The sequence below is a fragment of the Sminthopsis crassicaudata genome, chromosome 3 (assembly GCF_048593235.1).
Source record: "Sminthopsis crassicaudata isolate SCR6 chromosome 3, ASM4859323v1, whole genome shotgun sequence".
NCBI classification, from domain to species: domain Eukaryota; kingdom Metazoa; phylum Chordata; class Mammalia; order Dasyuromorphia; family Dasyuridae; genus Sminthopsis; species Sminthopsis crassicaudata.
In genome coordinates, this window is record NC_133619.1 from 409389650 (window position 1) to 409405955 (window position 16306).

The 16306-nt window shown below is 33.3% G+C and overlaps 1 pseudogene; it reads left to right on the forward strand.

Annotated features, from left to right (window-relative positions):
* The first annotated feature begins 228 nt into the window (after window positions 1–228).
* Window positions 229–6995, forward strand: LOC141562194 (ADP/ATP translocase 3-like; annotated as a pseudogene).
* The last annotated feature ends 9311 nt before the right edge of the window (window positions 6996–16306 follow it).

Here is a 16306-nt window from a genome sequence, read left to right on the forward strand (position 1 = left end):
TGCCATTGTGCTAGAATTCAGATCTGGATCCTATTTAAGAATCTCTAGTGGCCTCTAGAATAAAATACAAAATTCTTTGGCATTTAAAATTGTTCTTGGCTCCAATCTGTCACTCTAAGCTTATTGCACTTTACATATATCTTGTATATTCCAAGTTATTTGTTGTCTCCTTTATCAGAAGGTACACTTTTTGAAGGCAAGCATTATATATCCTCAGTGCATGGCACAATGTCTGACACAGAGTAAGCAGTTAAACATTTATTGATCAAGTGACCTATGCGACCTTTGACAACTTACTTAACTTTTCTGGAATTCATTTTCTTCATATATAATTCAATATGATTAAAAGAAATTCTGTTATCTTCTTCTTTGTACCAATTAAGCATATTACAGTCTCAGGTCCTGAATTGAACATCCTTGTAATAACTTGTAAATAACTGAATCATATTCATTTTATAAACTTCCACAATATGATTTGATGCTGAAAGCTAATCCAGAAGTAGACACAGCTTATAAAACACATTTGAACTGACAGAACCATAATATTTTCTAAGGTGGTAGCCTGCTAGGATTTTTAATGTTCTGTGCCAGGTACTTTTCTATGCCATAACACTTTTTGACTAGCCACTAAGGTTAAAAAAATTGGGCCGTCAATTTTCTTATTGACAATGGCATAATTTACTTCCTCTGTAAACTCAATTATTGTTGTAGTAATGGATAAGAAGAAGTCTTCAAACTCATTCTAGTCCATAAAAGCATTAGTTGTCCTGTAATTGCATAATGGAAAGTAAGGAAGTGCTTTTCTAATCTTACAACTATCATCCAGTGCTTAGTTACATTGTTATTTGGTGTTAAATTAGGACTATTTTTTTCTGACAGGAAATTGCTTATAATAATTTAATTCTGTTAGAGTATCTAGGTTCACCTAGAGTTTGTGAAATAAATGTCAAGAGCTTGAGAAATTTATATGACTTGTCATTTTGTTTAATGTATCTTCAGGCTCTGCTCAGAGTCAATGACTTCCTGAGGCAGTCTTACTCAATTCTCTTTGCAGGATCAATTTGAAGTCTGTTTCAATATTTTGATAGACACAGTTTAATTTGTTTTCTTTGTTTTTTTTTTTCCTCCAGAAATTAGCCTGTTCTCACAGAGTTATACTAGCAATGGAGTAGAAATAGGGGCTTGTTCTTTGAGTCAAAAGAACCTGAATTTAGGTTCTTCCTTTGACACATGGTATTGTTGTGATTATGGGAAAACCACAAGTTTCTAATGTCATAGTCCACTTAAGACTATAAATTACAGAAGGAAGGAGGAAACAAACATTAGACAAATGTCTACTATGTGTCAAGTGCTTGACGAATATTACTTGACCCTCCAACAACTCTTGGAGGTAGGTGCTGCTAATATTAGTTTTAAAGTAATTTTTAATATTAATTAGAAATTTAAAAACAGAACTAGGTATAGCAAGGGAGAATAAGTTAGGGGAATCAGATTAGGTTTTGGTGAAAGTCATTTCTTCTAACTTCTCCCAAGTAGTATAGTAGAAGGAGAATTGGGGCTGGTGTTAGGGAGATCTGAGAATGAATTCTTGTTCTGACATTTTTAAGTTGAATGAACCTGGGCAAATCATTTAACCTTTTTAATAGAGGCTTGGTTTCCTCCTGTGTAAGCTATGTTTGTTTGAGAGGTTAATACCAATTTCATTAGCTAAACAATAAACTTTAGCTGAGTTGAATCCTAAATAAATTTTAAAGTTCTATATAAACATGAAGGATTCTTACTCACACTACTTTTGATCCAGGGCACTAAAAGAATAAGTAAGAAGGTGCTTATTTCATTTATTTAAATACTTCTCTCAAGAGATTCTAGCCTAGAAATTTTCTAAAAGTTGTACAAGATTAATTTTTGTAGGCCAGCTTTGAAGAAGAATTAATGAGGTTTATACTATATGTGTACATATAAGATATAGTTTTGCATAGTTAGAGATGGAAAATAATCTTGTGCCCACACATTTCATGTGGAATCATTCTTATATTCCTAGTATGATCCAACTTGAACATACTAAGTTATTTCTGAATATATTTAATACATATCTACAGATAAGTATTTTATTTAAGATTTTTTCATTTATATTCATTAAAATTAAATCTGTAATCACCTTTCTCTTTTTTTCTCTCTGATTTGAAAATCAGGACCTTGTTTGTGATATGAAAACAGTTTTTTATACAATGTCTTTGTTATCTATTCTTGAGAATAATTTTTGTAAGGTAGATATTAGTTGTTATTTAAATGTGAATCCATCTAGATTAATTTTTTTTCAGATTATGCCCATTCTTAAAAAAATGATGCCAATTTAGTATAACTTGCAAAATCTCCACAGCTTCTGAAAACACTAGTCACTTCCATGCCATGATGATGGAGAAAATGAAATGGGATTTAGTAGAAGTTTCTGCATCTGTCTTTTTAAAGATAAAAAAATAATCGTAAAATTAATTAATTATTTCAGTCATTCATTCTTGTTGTCTCCCTCTACAGAATGGAAGATCCTTGATGTCAGTGACTATTTCACATTTATCTTTGCATGTACAATGCCTAGCACAACATCTGATACTCATAAGGCACTTAATAAATGTTTGCTGATTGGTTGATTTAACAAATATTTGAGTATCTACTAATCCTAAGGCATAATGGTAAAGGAATGATTAGACACAGCTTCTTATTGATAATGATTTGGTTGGGTGGTTAAGATGAACACTCAAAAAAATATAGTACAAGTCACTATGTATCATATGAGTGGTAGAGACAGATCTAATTGACATTCAACAATGAAGAGATCAATTTCCATTGTGGTATTCAATGAAGGCAGGGACTGATCTGGGTTTTGAAATCATATTCTGATGGGTAAAAATGTGTGTGTTTGTAAGAAGGTATTTCAAGTATCAGAGATTTTGTAATTCTGGCATCTTCCTTAAATGGATTGTCAACAAATTTGGGAATATTAAAGTTATTTTTCTTATTATATGTAAACATGTGTTTTATGCCAGATGAACTTTTCTTTTTGGTTAGATGGAATAACTCATTTATGTATCATAGTGGATAAAATGTTTGACCATGAGTCAGAAAGATCTAAGTTTCAATCCTTCCTCTTAATAGCCACATAACCCTGGGAAAATCAATTAACCTTCCTAAGTCATAGTTTCCTTATCTGTAAAGTATGAGATAATAACATTATCTTCTTTCTACAGTTGTTGTGAATATAAAATAAGATTGTATTTGAAAAACCCTTTGTGACCCCTAGAATGCTATGTAAATGCTAATTATGGTAATATTAAAATATGATGAAATTTTTTGTATTTTATTATTATTATAGCTTTTTTATTTATAAGATATATGCATGGGTAATTTTTCAGCATTGACAATTGCAAACCTTTTGTTTCAACTTTTCCCCTCCTTCCTCCTGATGACAGGTTGACCAATACATGTTAAATATGTTAAAGTATAAGTTAATACAATATATATATATACTTGTCCATACAATTATTTTGCTGTACAAAAAGAATCGGACTTTGAAATAGTGTACAATTAGCCTGTGAAGGAAATCAGAAATGCAGGTGGACAAAAATAGAGGGATTGGGAATTCTATGTAGTGGTATAGTTGTATCCCAGAGTTCTTTCGCTGGGTATAGCTGGTTTAATTCATTATTGCTCTATTGGAATTGATTTGGTTCATCTCATTGTTGAAGAGGGCCACATTCATCAGAATTGATTATCATATAGTATTTTTTTTTTTTAATTAAAAAATTTTTTTTTCTTCTGAGGCTGGGGTTATATGACTTGCCCAGGGTCACACAGTTAGGAAGTGTTAAGCATCTGAGACCAGATTTGAACTTGTGTCCTTCTGAATTCAAGGCTGGTGCTCTATCCACTGCACCACCTAGCTGCCCCCATCATATAGTATTGTTGTTGAAGTATATAATGATCTCCTGGTCCTGCCCATCTCACTCAGCATCAGTTCATGTAAGTCTCTCCAAGCCTCTCTGTATTCATCCTGCTGGTCATTTCTTACAGAACAATAATATTCCATAATATTCATATGCCACAATTGATTCAGCCATTCTCCAATTGATGGGTGCATCCGCTCAGTTTCCAGTTTCTGGCCACTACAAAGAGGGCTGCCACAAACATTCTTGCACATACAGCTCCCTATCCCTTCTTTAAAATCTCTTTAGGATATAAGCCCAGTAGTAACAATGCTGGATCAAAGGGTATGCACAGTTTGATAACTCTTTGAGCATAGTTCTAAATCATTCTCCAGAATGGCTGGATATATTCACAATTCTACCAACAATGTATCAGTGTCCCTGTTTTCCCACATCCCCTCCAACATTCTGCATTATCTCTCCCTGTCATTCTAGCCAATCTGACAGGTGTGTAGTGGTATCTCAGAGTTGTCTTAATTTGCATTTCTCTGATTAATAATGACTTGGAGCCAAATATGATAAAATTACAGATCCACTATTGAAGTAAATAATGCATTTCTATAATCTCAGATAGATTCATTCATTTTATATAAGTAAGGACACAAAAGAAACAAGAGGGAAGAAAAGAGAGAGAAATTGAAATCCTTGTTCAAAATAGACCTATTGGAAAATGAATTTTAATTAAGACATCATATGTAAACATTGGTAAACTACTTTCTGTTGAAATATCACTAATTGACTTAAGAAACTAAGTTGTGCTGTATATGCTTTAGATCTAAATCTAAAAATATTCTTTAAAAGTTTTATATGCAAGTGGTATTTTTAAAAAAAATTGGAATCACTAGTCTACTCATATTTTAAAGCATTTAAAATAGAAACGATCCATTTTATTTATTCCAAAAGTTTTTAAAACAAGAGAGAGATCATTTATCTATGAATTTGTGGTCAATTCCCAGAAACAGATGATAGAGTTTAATTGATCAGGAATTCTGATTGCTTTAAACTCATTTAATGAATTATTCTCATTTTTAAACAATTACTACACATACCTTATTTTATTTATCTTTAAATGCTGCTATTTTAAATATTTAACAGACAACTGTTGTTTAATTTGTGCTTATAATTTTATTTTTTAACATTTATCTACTACTGACTTACTCTTATTCAAATTCAGAGTAAGTCGTGAAAGGATTAATCTGAAAGAAAAATCAATAAATTTCTTGAATTGACAATACCATGATATAAATTATCTATAGATAGATATAGTTCTCCCTCTTCTTCCCTCCTTCCCTCTCTTCACCTCTCATATGTATGTAGCCATACTATTTTTAGTTGCCAAATTAAATAATTAATTAAGTAATATCAGACCAAAGATCTCTATGAACAGTTTATAGAATTGATTGGAAAATAGGTAATGGCAACACTAACTCATTTTCCAGCTTTTGTCCATTTTATACCCAATCTTTGCCTCTTGACTCTTAATCTACTTCCTCTGTAACCCTGTTGAAACAGACCATCTTCACTAAGGAATTTCAAGACAGGTAACTATCATTGAGAGATTCAAACTATTATTGCAATAGCATGCAGGTAAACACATTGCTGATGATGAAGCGGGTTGTGGTCCCTTTAAGAAACTAGTCCTTTCAGATTGATTTATTCCTTTCTGATTCCCAACCCTCCCTAGCTGATGCATTATCAATTCAAGAATCTAGGACCTTTGATTCACAAATCTTGGTCAAAAGCATCCCTTTGAATTCCAATAGGAGATATCTGGTCTCTCACAACCTCATCTGATCTGAGCCAACTTGGGCTGTCCCAGCCCCCATTTTAATGATCTGCTCAGGTTTCCCAATCCCCACCAAGCAAATTCTAGCCCTCACTGAAGGGCCAGACTTGGGATTTTACCCACAGGCCCCTTTAGCTAAATCTTTCCTCATAAAAGAACCAAGCTGGCGTCCTCTCTTTGCAGAGGTTCCAAACATGGCAGCCTTACGCCTGACATGCCAAGGATCTCTGCCTACTGGAACACTGTTTCCAGTGCCCTCTTATCTCTACCTAAAACTTTTCTAATTAGGCTTTAACTTTACTTCCAAACCCCACAATAAACCTCTTTTATCAATCTAGGTTTTCAGTTCTGTAAATTCCTTTACAGAGGACTCTTGCACTGCCACTAGACCTATTTAACTCCCTATCCTTGAGCCAAATCTAAAGGGGTTGCAGGGGAGCTTTATTTGACTCCCTGTGTCCTGAACCTGCCACTAGACCTCAATTAAACCCTAATTTCATTTAGGTACCCCAATTCTAGATCTCATCAATGACAAGTAGTACTAAAGTAGAAAAGATTATATAGTCTGAATCCCAAAGGAACAGAATCTCTTCTAATGGAGTAATAGCAAATATCATCAGATATTTCTCCACTCAGGTCCTTAGCTTTGTCTTTAAGGATCAGTGTGTTTAGGGGAGGGGTTTAAGCAGTATTTTGCTGGTAATCTTGAATTTTGTAGTACAACTGGAGTCACTTCTCTCTGTTTTGTCTACCTCTTGAATTTCATGAGAATCTACTTGGCATTTGATGTTGGAAAATCTGGCCTGAAAGAGAATTTAAAGACCTGGAAAAGTGCCTTGTAAAAATCACCAAATCTAATAGAATTTGTGGCTTGTTTCAAAATTTCAATATATCAATGCAGGATATTAGTGTCTGTGGAACAGCCTACTTTGGAATCTATGATACAGAAAAAAGATATGCTCCATCATCAGAAGAACAATCATATTGTGATGAGTTGGATAATTGCACACAGTAATTTCTGGGCTCCTATCCCTTTGTTATATCCCTAGATGCAGTCAGGGCACAAAGGAATTGATATCAAGTATCCTGAGATGATTGTGTAATGGAGGAAGATCACTAAAGATGAGAGTAAGCAAAGCTTTCTTTAAGGTTCCTAGTCCAATGTTCTTAGAAGCATAGGTGAAAGTTTTATGCTTGTCCTGTACAATGAATTGAAGAAAATAATCTAAGAACTTACTAACTAAAACAGAAACAGTGAGTATAGATCACATAGAGTATGTAGCTATAATTAGCAATTTCAAAAAAATTTATCAGTTCAGATGGTATTTAGAGATGTATCAGGAAAAGCTCTTCAAAAAAGAGACTCATTTATTTTGATGTTATTTATACAATGGAACTGATGATTCAATACACTGATTTTATTGGTTTGGGGAAAACATTATTTCCATAGGTCCAAGAAAACTGATCAACTTAGACCATCTAGTTTAAATGACATTTTGTAGGACCATAAATGTTATTAAGCACTTATTTAAAAATATGTCTCCTGTTAATACTTAAGCACAAAATGTACCATTTTGCATAGCTGGGGAAAAAAGAAAACATCATTGTTACATGAATCAAGATATACATACATAGTATGTTAAGGCTTGCAAAAACCTTAGCACATATTATTATTTCTGATCCTCATACCAACAGTGTGAAATAAATGTTATTATTATTTTACTGCAGAAGAAACTAAGCTGAGGAAAGTTAAGTGCTTTGTTTAGGGTCAGAAAATTTAATACCCGAAGCAGGATTTAAATTTGTCATCCTTGCTTCAAGTCTAACTATTCAGTATGTTGTGTTTCCTTTCCTATAACTAGGGCCAAATCATATCCTGTGAAGTAGAACAAGCTAGATATAGCAATAATCTATTAAAACATGATTTTATGACAGGTGAGTCATCTATCCTTATTTGCTCAACCCCCAACTCATTAAAGCTACAGGGATTATTTCCTTCTTTGTATTTATATTGCTAATATCTAGTACAGTGCTCAGTACATAGTAGGTACTTAACAATGGCTAGTTAAATGATTTGTTATAGAGTTCATTCTATGGAGATATCAAAGAGTATGAATAAAAAAAGTTTTTTTTTTAAGGGAATTCTCAGTTTCACTGTACTTCCATCCCATAAAGCAATGTGGAAGGAATGAATGAATATGGAGATTGAATGACCCTGTTAAGCCCTAGTTATTGGTGTAATTGGAGGGAGAAATCTTGCTGCTTCTGCTGCTCTATGTCTCTTAATTTCACAATGAACCTCCTGCCTTTGGAGCTGTCACGGGAAATTTCACAGCACTAAATCCATCATAAAAGACCAAGTGATATGTCAAATGGTACAGGTACTCCAGTTAATTTTATTATCATCTAATTGCTTCCTTCAAAAATATAGTTAGTGAAGGATGTGTGGAAATTTTTCATCTTTATGTTTCCAACCCAGGAGGCTTTAAACTATTTTTTTCTTTTTTCTTTTTTTGACCTGAAATTCTTATGTGAAAGATGTATAAGTAGCTTGACTAACATTCAGCATTGTCCTACTTAAAAATGATATAAGAATATTCAATTTAACCTGTTTCACTCTGCCATACTATAATTCACCAGCTTTATTTTACAAAATCAGTATGCTTCTAAGTCCTTCTAATGAATGAAATCAGTGCTAAATTTATGAAGCCTTTAATAACCTTTCAGTTTTTCCATTATTGTATACAATGTTCTGTTGGTTCTGTTAACTTCACTTTGCATCAGTTCATTTAAATCTTTCTAGGTTTTTCTGAAATCATCTTGTCATGTTCTTCTCTAAAGTATAATGTTCTCTAGGAGCAGGTTTCTTGGGGGGCGTCTGGAGGCAGCCTTAGCTTCAGTTCAGTGTACTTATCACCTCAAATGCAGCCAGGAGTTAAAGTCCAAATTCTTTATTGTTCCTTTTAACTCTTGTTTCTTTTCCTGGGACCTGGTTAGCTTTAATAGAGGCCCATCTCTCTTCTTGGTTTCAAGAGCTCCCTCCCAATCCAAAGGTTTGTCCTTCAGCCTCCAGCCAGTACAAAGGTGGAAAATGAAATGAATCTGACTCCACCTCCGAGAGTGAGCTTGTGGGTTCCTGCGTCTTGCCCTGAGAGCTTCTCGCTTATAGTTCTGCCCGACTTGTGAATCTCCTCGACTAAATCCTAAGTTGAATCTCCTGAAGTGCCCAGCCAGAACAAAGGTAGAAGTTGGAATGAATCTGAGTCGGCCTCTGAGAGAGGGCTTGTGGGAGCTCCTCCTTATATATATGCTCTCTTAAAGATGTGAACTTTAATAAGTACTAAGTATATAATCATTGTCTCTATTGATTCCAGTGACTTAGCACATTGTTTCAAGTTCTGGCCCATAACATCATCTTGCTCATCATTTCTTTAACGTAATAATAACAAAGCTCATCACATCAGCTTGTCCTGTCATTCCTAATTGATGACACTAATATGGTAGTGATACCTAAACCAAGAAGAGCCAAAACAGAAAGAAAATTACACTCCAATCTAGCTTATTTATATTGATGTAAAAATGTTAAATAAAATGTTAGCAAAGAGATTACAACTTATCAGCAGGATAACATACTATGATCAGGTGGGATTTATACCAGGAAGCAGGAAGCAGGACTGCTTTCTCTGATATCTTTGGGATACAGACCTAACTTAGTGGTATTTCTGGATCAGAGATTATGAAGTTTTATAGCTTTTTGGACCTTGTTCAAAATTGTTCTCCAGAATTGGACCAGTTCACAGCTCCTGTGCTTATTTTCTCACATGTGTACCAGTATTTAAAATTTTCCTTTTCTGTCATATTAGCAAAATATGATAGGTGTGAAGCGATACCTCAGAGTTGTTTTAATTTTAATTTCTTAAGTCAATAGAGATTTAGAGAATTTTTTTAGACTAATGATAGCTTTGATTTCTTCATTCATAAGCTACCTGTTCATATCTTTCGCCCATTTAACAATTGAGGAATGGCTCTCTCTCTTTTTTTTTTTTTCTTTTATAAAGTTGGTTTCATTCTCTATATATTTGAGAAATGAAGCCTTTATCAGAGAACAGACTATAAATTGTCCCTCACCTTTCTCCTTTCCTTTTATTTTTGGCTCCATTAGTTTTGTTTGTATAAAACCTATTTATTTTCATGTAATAAAATTTATCCATTTTATTTCATTTAATTCTTTAAGACCACAAATTTCAGAATGAATCCCAATCTGTATCAGCAGAAAAAAATTGTTCATTAGGAAATCCTTATAATAATGAGTTGAGAGGCTTAGTCAAAAAGAAGAGAAAATTGTAAGAGTTGCCTATTCATGAAGGCATCAAGATACCACTTTTTATAGTCAATTAAATTTTCTTCCAGAACCAGAATTCCAGGTTTTTTTCTATAGTATTTTAAAAGGGATCTTACTTAGTCCCTTAGAATTCCTGCTTAGAACAATCTTGTTCTTTATATCTAACACATATGGAGAATTCTGGCCTCAGAATAACACTTGAAAAGCATAACTATTAAGAATTTTTACTTTTGTTCCTGGAAACTTTCAATATTATTCCCCTATCACCCAAAGGCAATTGGAGGGCAATTTTTAAAATGGAAATTAGGCACTTTTTTTTCTTTGAGAGTGATGTTTTATTTTAAAGTATTGTATAATATTGGCTTAATGACTAGAATTGTAGATTATAAAGTAAACAAATAACATTAGGTTTATGAAGAGAATCTGATCTTTTGTTAATTGGGTAAGAGTGGCAATATTCTCATTTAAGGTTGAATTTTAATATTTTAACACTAATTTCTCCATATTTTGGTTTCAAGGATAATACTGATACTTTTTTTTTCCTTATTCAGACTTTGTGACATTCCTTTGGTAAGTTATGAATAAACTTGCACACTTTTGAGAAGTGTGAATGAGGGGCAGCTAGGTGGCATAGTGGATAGAGCACCAGTCCTGAAGTCAGGAGGACCTCATATTTCCTACCTGTGTGACCTGGGCAAGTCACTTAAGCCCAATTGCTTCAGCAAAAAAAATGAAGTATGAATGAGTTTACCTTTCTAATCTAATCCAAGAAATAAAATATTAATATGCAGCCTCCCTTTTTGAGATAGACTAGGAGATATTTCATTTTCTTTTTTAATAGCTTTTTATTTAAAAATAAAAGTTTGCAACATTTACCTTTGCAAACCTTGTGTTCCAAATTTTCCTCTTTGCCTTCCCCCACTCCCTCCCCTAGACAGCACATAATCCAATATATGCTAAACACATGCAATTCTTCTACACATATTTCCACATTTATCATGTTGCACAAGAAAAATCAGATCAAAAAAATGAGAGAAAAAACAAAAAGCAAGCAAACAACAAATAGGTGAACATATTATGATGTGATCCACATTCAGTCCCCACAGGCTTCATTCTGCATGCAGATGGCTCTCCCCATCATAGTCTGCTGGAATCGGCTTGAATCACTTCATTGTTGAAAAGTGCCACGTCTATCAGATTTAATCATTGTATAATATTTCTGTTGCCATGTACTACAATGATCTCCTGGTTTTGCTCATTTCACTTAGCATCAGTTCACGTAAGTCTCTCCAGGATTCTGTGAAATCATCCTGCTGGGCATTTCTTACAGAACAATAATATTCCATAACATTCATATACCATAACTTAGCCATTCTCCAATTGATGGACATCCACTCCATTTCCAGTTCCTTGTCACTATAAAAAGGGCTGCCAGAAACATTTTTGCACACATTGATCTTTTTCCCTGTTTTATGTTCTCTTTGGAATACAGACCCAGTAAAGACACTGCTGGATCAAAGGGTATGCACAGTTTGATAGCCCTTTGGGCATTGTTTCATATTACTCTGCAGAATGGTTGGATCAGTTCATAATCCCATGAACAATGCCTGTGCACTTAGGAAACTGAATTTATAAAGCATGGAATGAGTAGTGTTCACTACATAGTTTAGGATTTCTTCCTGCTTAGTGTGTTGGACAACTTTGTGCTGACACACAGGTGGTGACATTATAATCCATTTGACCATTGAAGAGAAGTTGTAACCTTGAGTCTCCCATTTAATATGAGAGGGAACATGCCTTCCTCTGTCAACTTATTTCATCAGACAACTTGATTCTTGAGATTTGCCACTAGTGATCCAAATCGACTAGGGCATAGTAATTACTCTCTGGTAATTAACTTAAACTCTTTGTTTGATAGCCTTGCTAAATTATATTTAGATGATCTTTAGAAGAAGTTTCTTTAGGAAGAGGCACTGGCCCTTTTAGAAAATAGGTTTGACTCTAAACTGTTATTTCTATAACACAAAGCATGTGTCTGAAGCCTTGATAGCTGATTCTGTTTTAGAAATGGTTGCTCAGGAGACCACTTAGCAGCTGGTAATCATTGTTAGGAAGGAGAGATGCTTCTTCTCCCTGCCCCCCTTTCTTAAAGAAGAAACTTGAAAATGATTCCTTTCTGATTGGGAAAAGACAATAATGGGATTTCACAGGCAATGGAGAGCCACCCTTAAGGGACAAAATTGCTTTCTGTTTTGATGAAGAAAAATATGCAGAAACTCAGAGTTCAGCAAAATGAGTACAGTTACTGAAAAGACAGATTTTATTGAAAGCAGTCATAGATAAGATTCCTTCTTGCAGGAAATTTTAAAAAGCCCCATAAACCTTACACATTTAGAGATCAAGTTCTAAAAGCTAGAACTCTCCTATATGAATATCTTCAGGAATTTTGATCATATCTTACAAATTTTGGGGTTAATTAAGAGATATTCTATTCAACCATGTGTAATAAAGCAGGTTAGAGTAAATAAAAACTAAAGAGAAATAGGAAAAACAATAGCTTATGGATAAGACATATGGAAGAAGGTACTAAAAATTCCAAAGAAAGCCTTTACTATGGAACATTTGCACCCATTTCCTAGAATCCCTGAATAGAATTGAAAATTACTGTGGAAGTGCAAGCCTTAAAACTGTCTTTGGGAAGAGTACAATTCCAAGAAAAAACACTGGGAACCCAGGTATTCAACTCCCTTGTGCATTTTACTTATGAAAGCTCTTAACAATGGAAAGGAACTTCATGGCTCCAAAAAGGAAATTTGTTGATTAAAGGAGGCATTAATTATAAAGTTTAAGATACTTGATATTGATAGCAATGCTAAATTGTACCAGAAACCACTAAAATAAGCACCAACTTTCAAAACAAATAATTTTTCTTCTACTTTAAATAAAAATGTTCAGTAATTTTATAATTTATTAGTTATTCAGTATATATAATTCTTATAGAAGCTGGTTCAATTATTTGTTCTGTCTTCAAAAAAAAAGTGTTGGATCTTGGCCAAGTATTCATCAGTACACTTCTGAAACCCTTTTTCACTTCTATTTTTTCAGCACTAACAATATACCTACAAATAGGTATATTATTATATCAAGTCATTTAACATTAAATCCTCAGAATCAAATTTCTAGGACTATAAAATGTATAGGAGATGTTCACCTAAATTGATAGAGAAAATTTCTCATCTGGAGCTTCCTGGACACTGATTATAGTTTAATAGTTTTAAAATAGTTTTTAAAATAATAGTTTTTAAAATTATTTGTTGATTACTTCCTTAAACAATAATTACATTCCAAGTGAACTTCCCATCTTGGTCTTCCATGCTTCCCTAACACTGGCCACGTACTCTCTTGCTGTGTGTATGTGTGTGTGTGTGTGTGTGTGTGTGTGTGTGTGTGTGTGTGTGTGGTATGTATGTGTAGTTACATCATGGTATTATACAGGAGATATAAACTCACCAGCATGAGATCATATTCAAGAAATTTGTCCTAACCCCGAATGATTTTGTTTTAAAAAGCTTATTTAGCTTTATGTTCTGTGTTACTTGCCTCGGTAGAAAAGTGCCAACTCTCTCTTGATCCACAAATTGTTTAGAGAAATTTTTTTTATTCACAATTGAACAATATCAAAGTAACATGAGAAATTTTAGGGTAGGAAATGGCATGTCACTATAACTTTTTTTTTTTTTTTTTTAGCACTATAGAGCTAAAATATGATTGATAGGATAGGATAGGATGTTTTATAGGATAAAAATGAATTTTCAAGGTACATCTCTCAATTTTTTTGTTATGGCATGTATATACTAGTTTCCTCAGCAAGGCTGTTCCTATATTAAATTGGAATGCTTGTCTTCCCTATCTGTTCAACTTCCTTCATGCCAATTATCCTATTTTTCTCACTCTCTTTTTCTCACTCACATAGATTCTAATGATAACTTAGATCCTCAATGTTCATTTCTGATCTTTTCTGATCTTTTTATTAGCCCTTCTATAATTACTTCTTCCTCTCAAATTCTGGAAGTTTTAGGTCTGATCTGGCTCTTTCCTCTAGAAATACCAGTATGTTCCTCTTCTATAAGTCTAACTTTTAAGAAGGTTTGCAAATACAAATTGTTTGTAGCAGGTATGCATAGTGTATAATTTCCATGGGTTTCTAAATCCAGCCTCAGACATTTATATCTATGTATCTCTGACTCAAAGTTAAGCATAAATTTGAGATTCCACTTCCTCACTTGTAATATTGGGAAAATAATATCTTTGGTAGGTACCTTGCAGGGTTTATAGTGAGAATTGAATAATAAAAGATTTATAAGATAGTTTTTATCTATCTTTTTAAAAATTCTTATTAGAAATTTTAAAATTTAAATATTTAAGTTATTTGAACCTAATAATAGAGCAATTAAATTGAAATTACATATATTTATGAAAGATAACAATATTTTCTGACATAAAAGCAACTTAGTAAAGAGTAGCATTATTTCAAATGTTTTTGAAAATTTCTTTAATGCTGGCTTAATAGGAAATGGATGGATTTTTATATATACTTCTGAATTCATTCTGTTGAGATATAATGTTTTGGTTGAAATATATAAGGAAAATCTGGTCTCACAGGTAGTGGAAAAGGCAGGAGTACTTTAATAGGCAAAAATGTCTTGACATCATGATAAAAATACTTTTGACCCTGAGATGTTTTTGGTCCACAGTTTGAAAACTATAGTATATACTTCTTGTAGTTCCATAATATAGTATAGTGTTTTCTTTTTCTGTTTTCTGGGGGTCTCTGGAAGAAGCCTTCCTTTCAGTTCAGTAATCACCACAAAAACAGCCATGTGTTACAGTCCAAATTCTTTGTTGTCTCCTTGCTTGGGGCTGGGCAGCTTTCTTAGAGGCCTTCCCCAGTCTTGCCTTCAGTGGGGAAAAGGAAGGAGGTAAGCCTGCCACCAAAAAATCAAATGAATCTCTCTCCTTGGTTCTGAGAGCTTGAACTCTCCCCGCCTTTGTCCTTTGTCTTCTCTGCCTCTGCCTGAATGAATCTAGCTGAGGCTCCTAGTTTATATGCTCTACACTGAGTATAAAGCAATCATTATATTATCACTAGGAAACCACTATTTGTTGTAAGATTAAATCAATCATACTGAATTTAGAAAACTATTAAGTACCATGCTAAATTAGATAACCATTGTTTCATCAATTCCACTTAATACCTTGTAAGAATCCTTTGTTTCAAGTTCAGAGTTCTGACCCACAACAGTAGAGCAGACGGTTAACTCTTTAATGAGAAATGTGAGAAGAGATAGTCAAAATATTTAAAATGTCATTTTTTGTAATGATCTTAAAATAATTGAGATATGAAAAATATCAAATGAAGTTAAAAATAGATCAGAAAGTTCTCTTTTAATTATAACTTTAGGTCCACTTTGAAAGAAATAAAAGGGATTATAAAATGTTTCCAAAGTCCCATAATAAAATATATACAATTCAGTTTTAATAGCCACTTAATAGATTAGAAACTATTAAATCTTAAAAATACATTAAGACTTTTGGGATACCCGGAGAGGCTCAAGTTTGAAGCATACTGGGAAAATGAAATAATAACAAATTCATCAGGTCCTCCAAACTGTTATGATGAACACACATTGAAAGAAATTATATTCCTTTCTTTTTTATAGTGTTTTAGCAACAAAAGAGAGTTTTTTAAACTCATTAGGGAAAAGTGAAATGTATCATGCATATCTTTTCATTCTTAATTTTTAATTCCTTTAAGGTACTCTGTCTTCAATATGTTTTGGCATATTTTGCTTTGGTAGAAGTTTGGAAGTTTTGTGAATTTTTCCTGATAGGTATTATTGGAAGAAGACATCCAGACTGGGTTCTGTCCTGGATCTTGTCTTTTCCCTATAACATTTCACTTAGCAATCTCAGCAGCTTCCAAGAATTTAATTGCCATTTTTATGTTGATGATTCTCAAATCTACTTAGACCATTCCAACCTCCCTCAGGTTTTTCATTCTTGAATCTCCAATTGCTTTTCAGACATTTGGATGTCTAATAGACATTTTGAACTCAACATGTCCAGAATGGAAGTCAGTCTCTTCCATACCTTGAGAGTAACACTATTTTCCTAGACTCACAATCTAGGTATCATTCT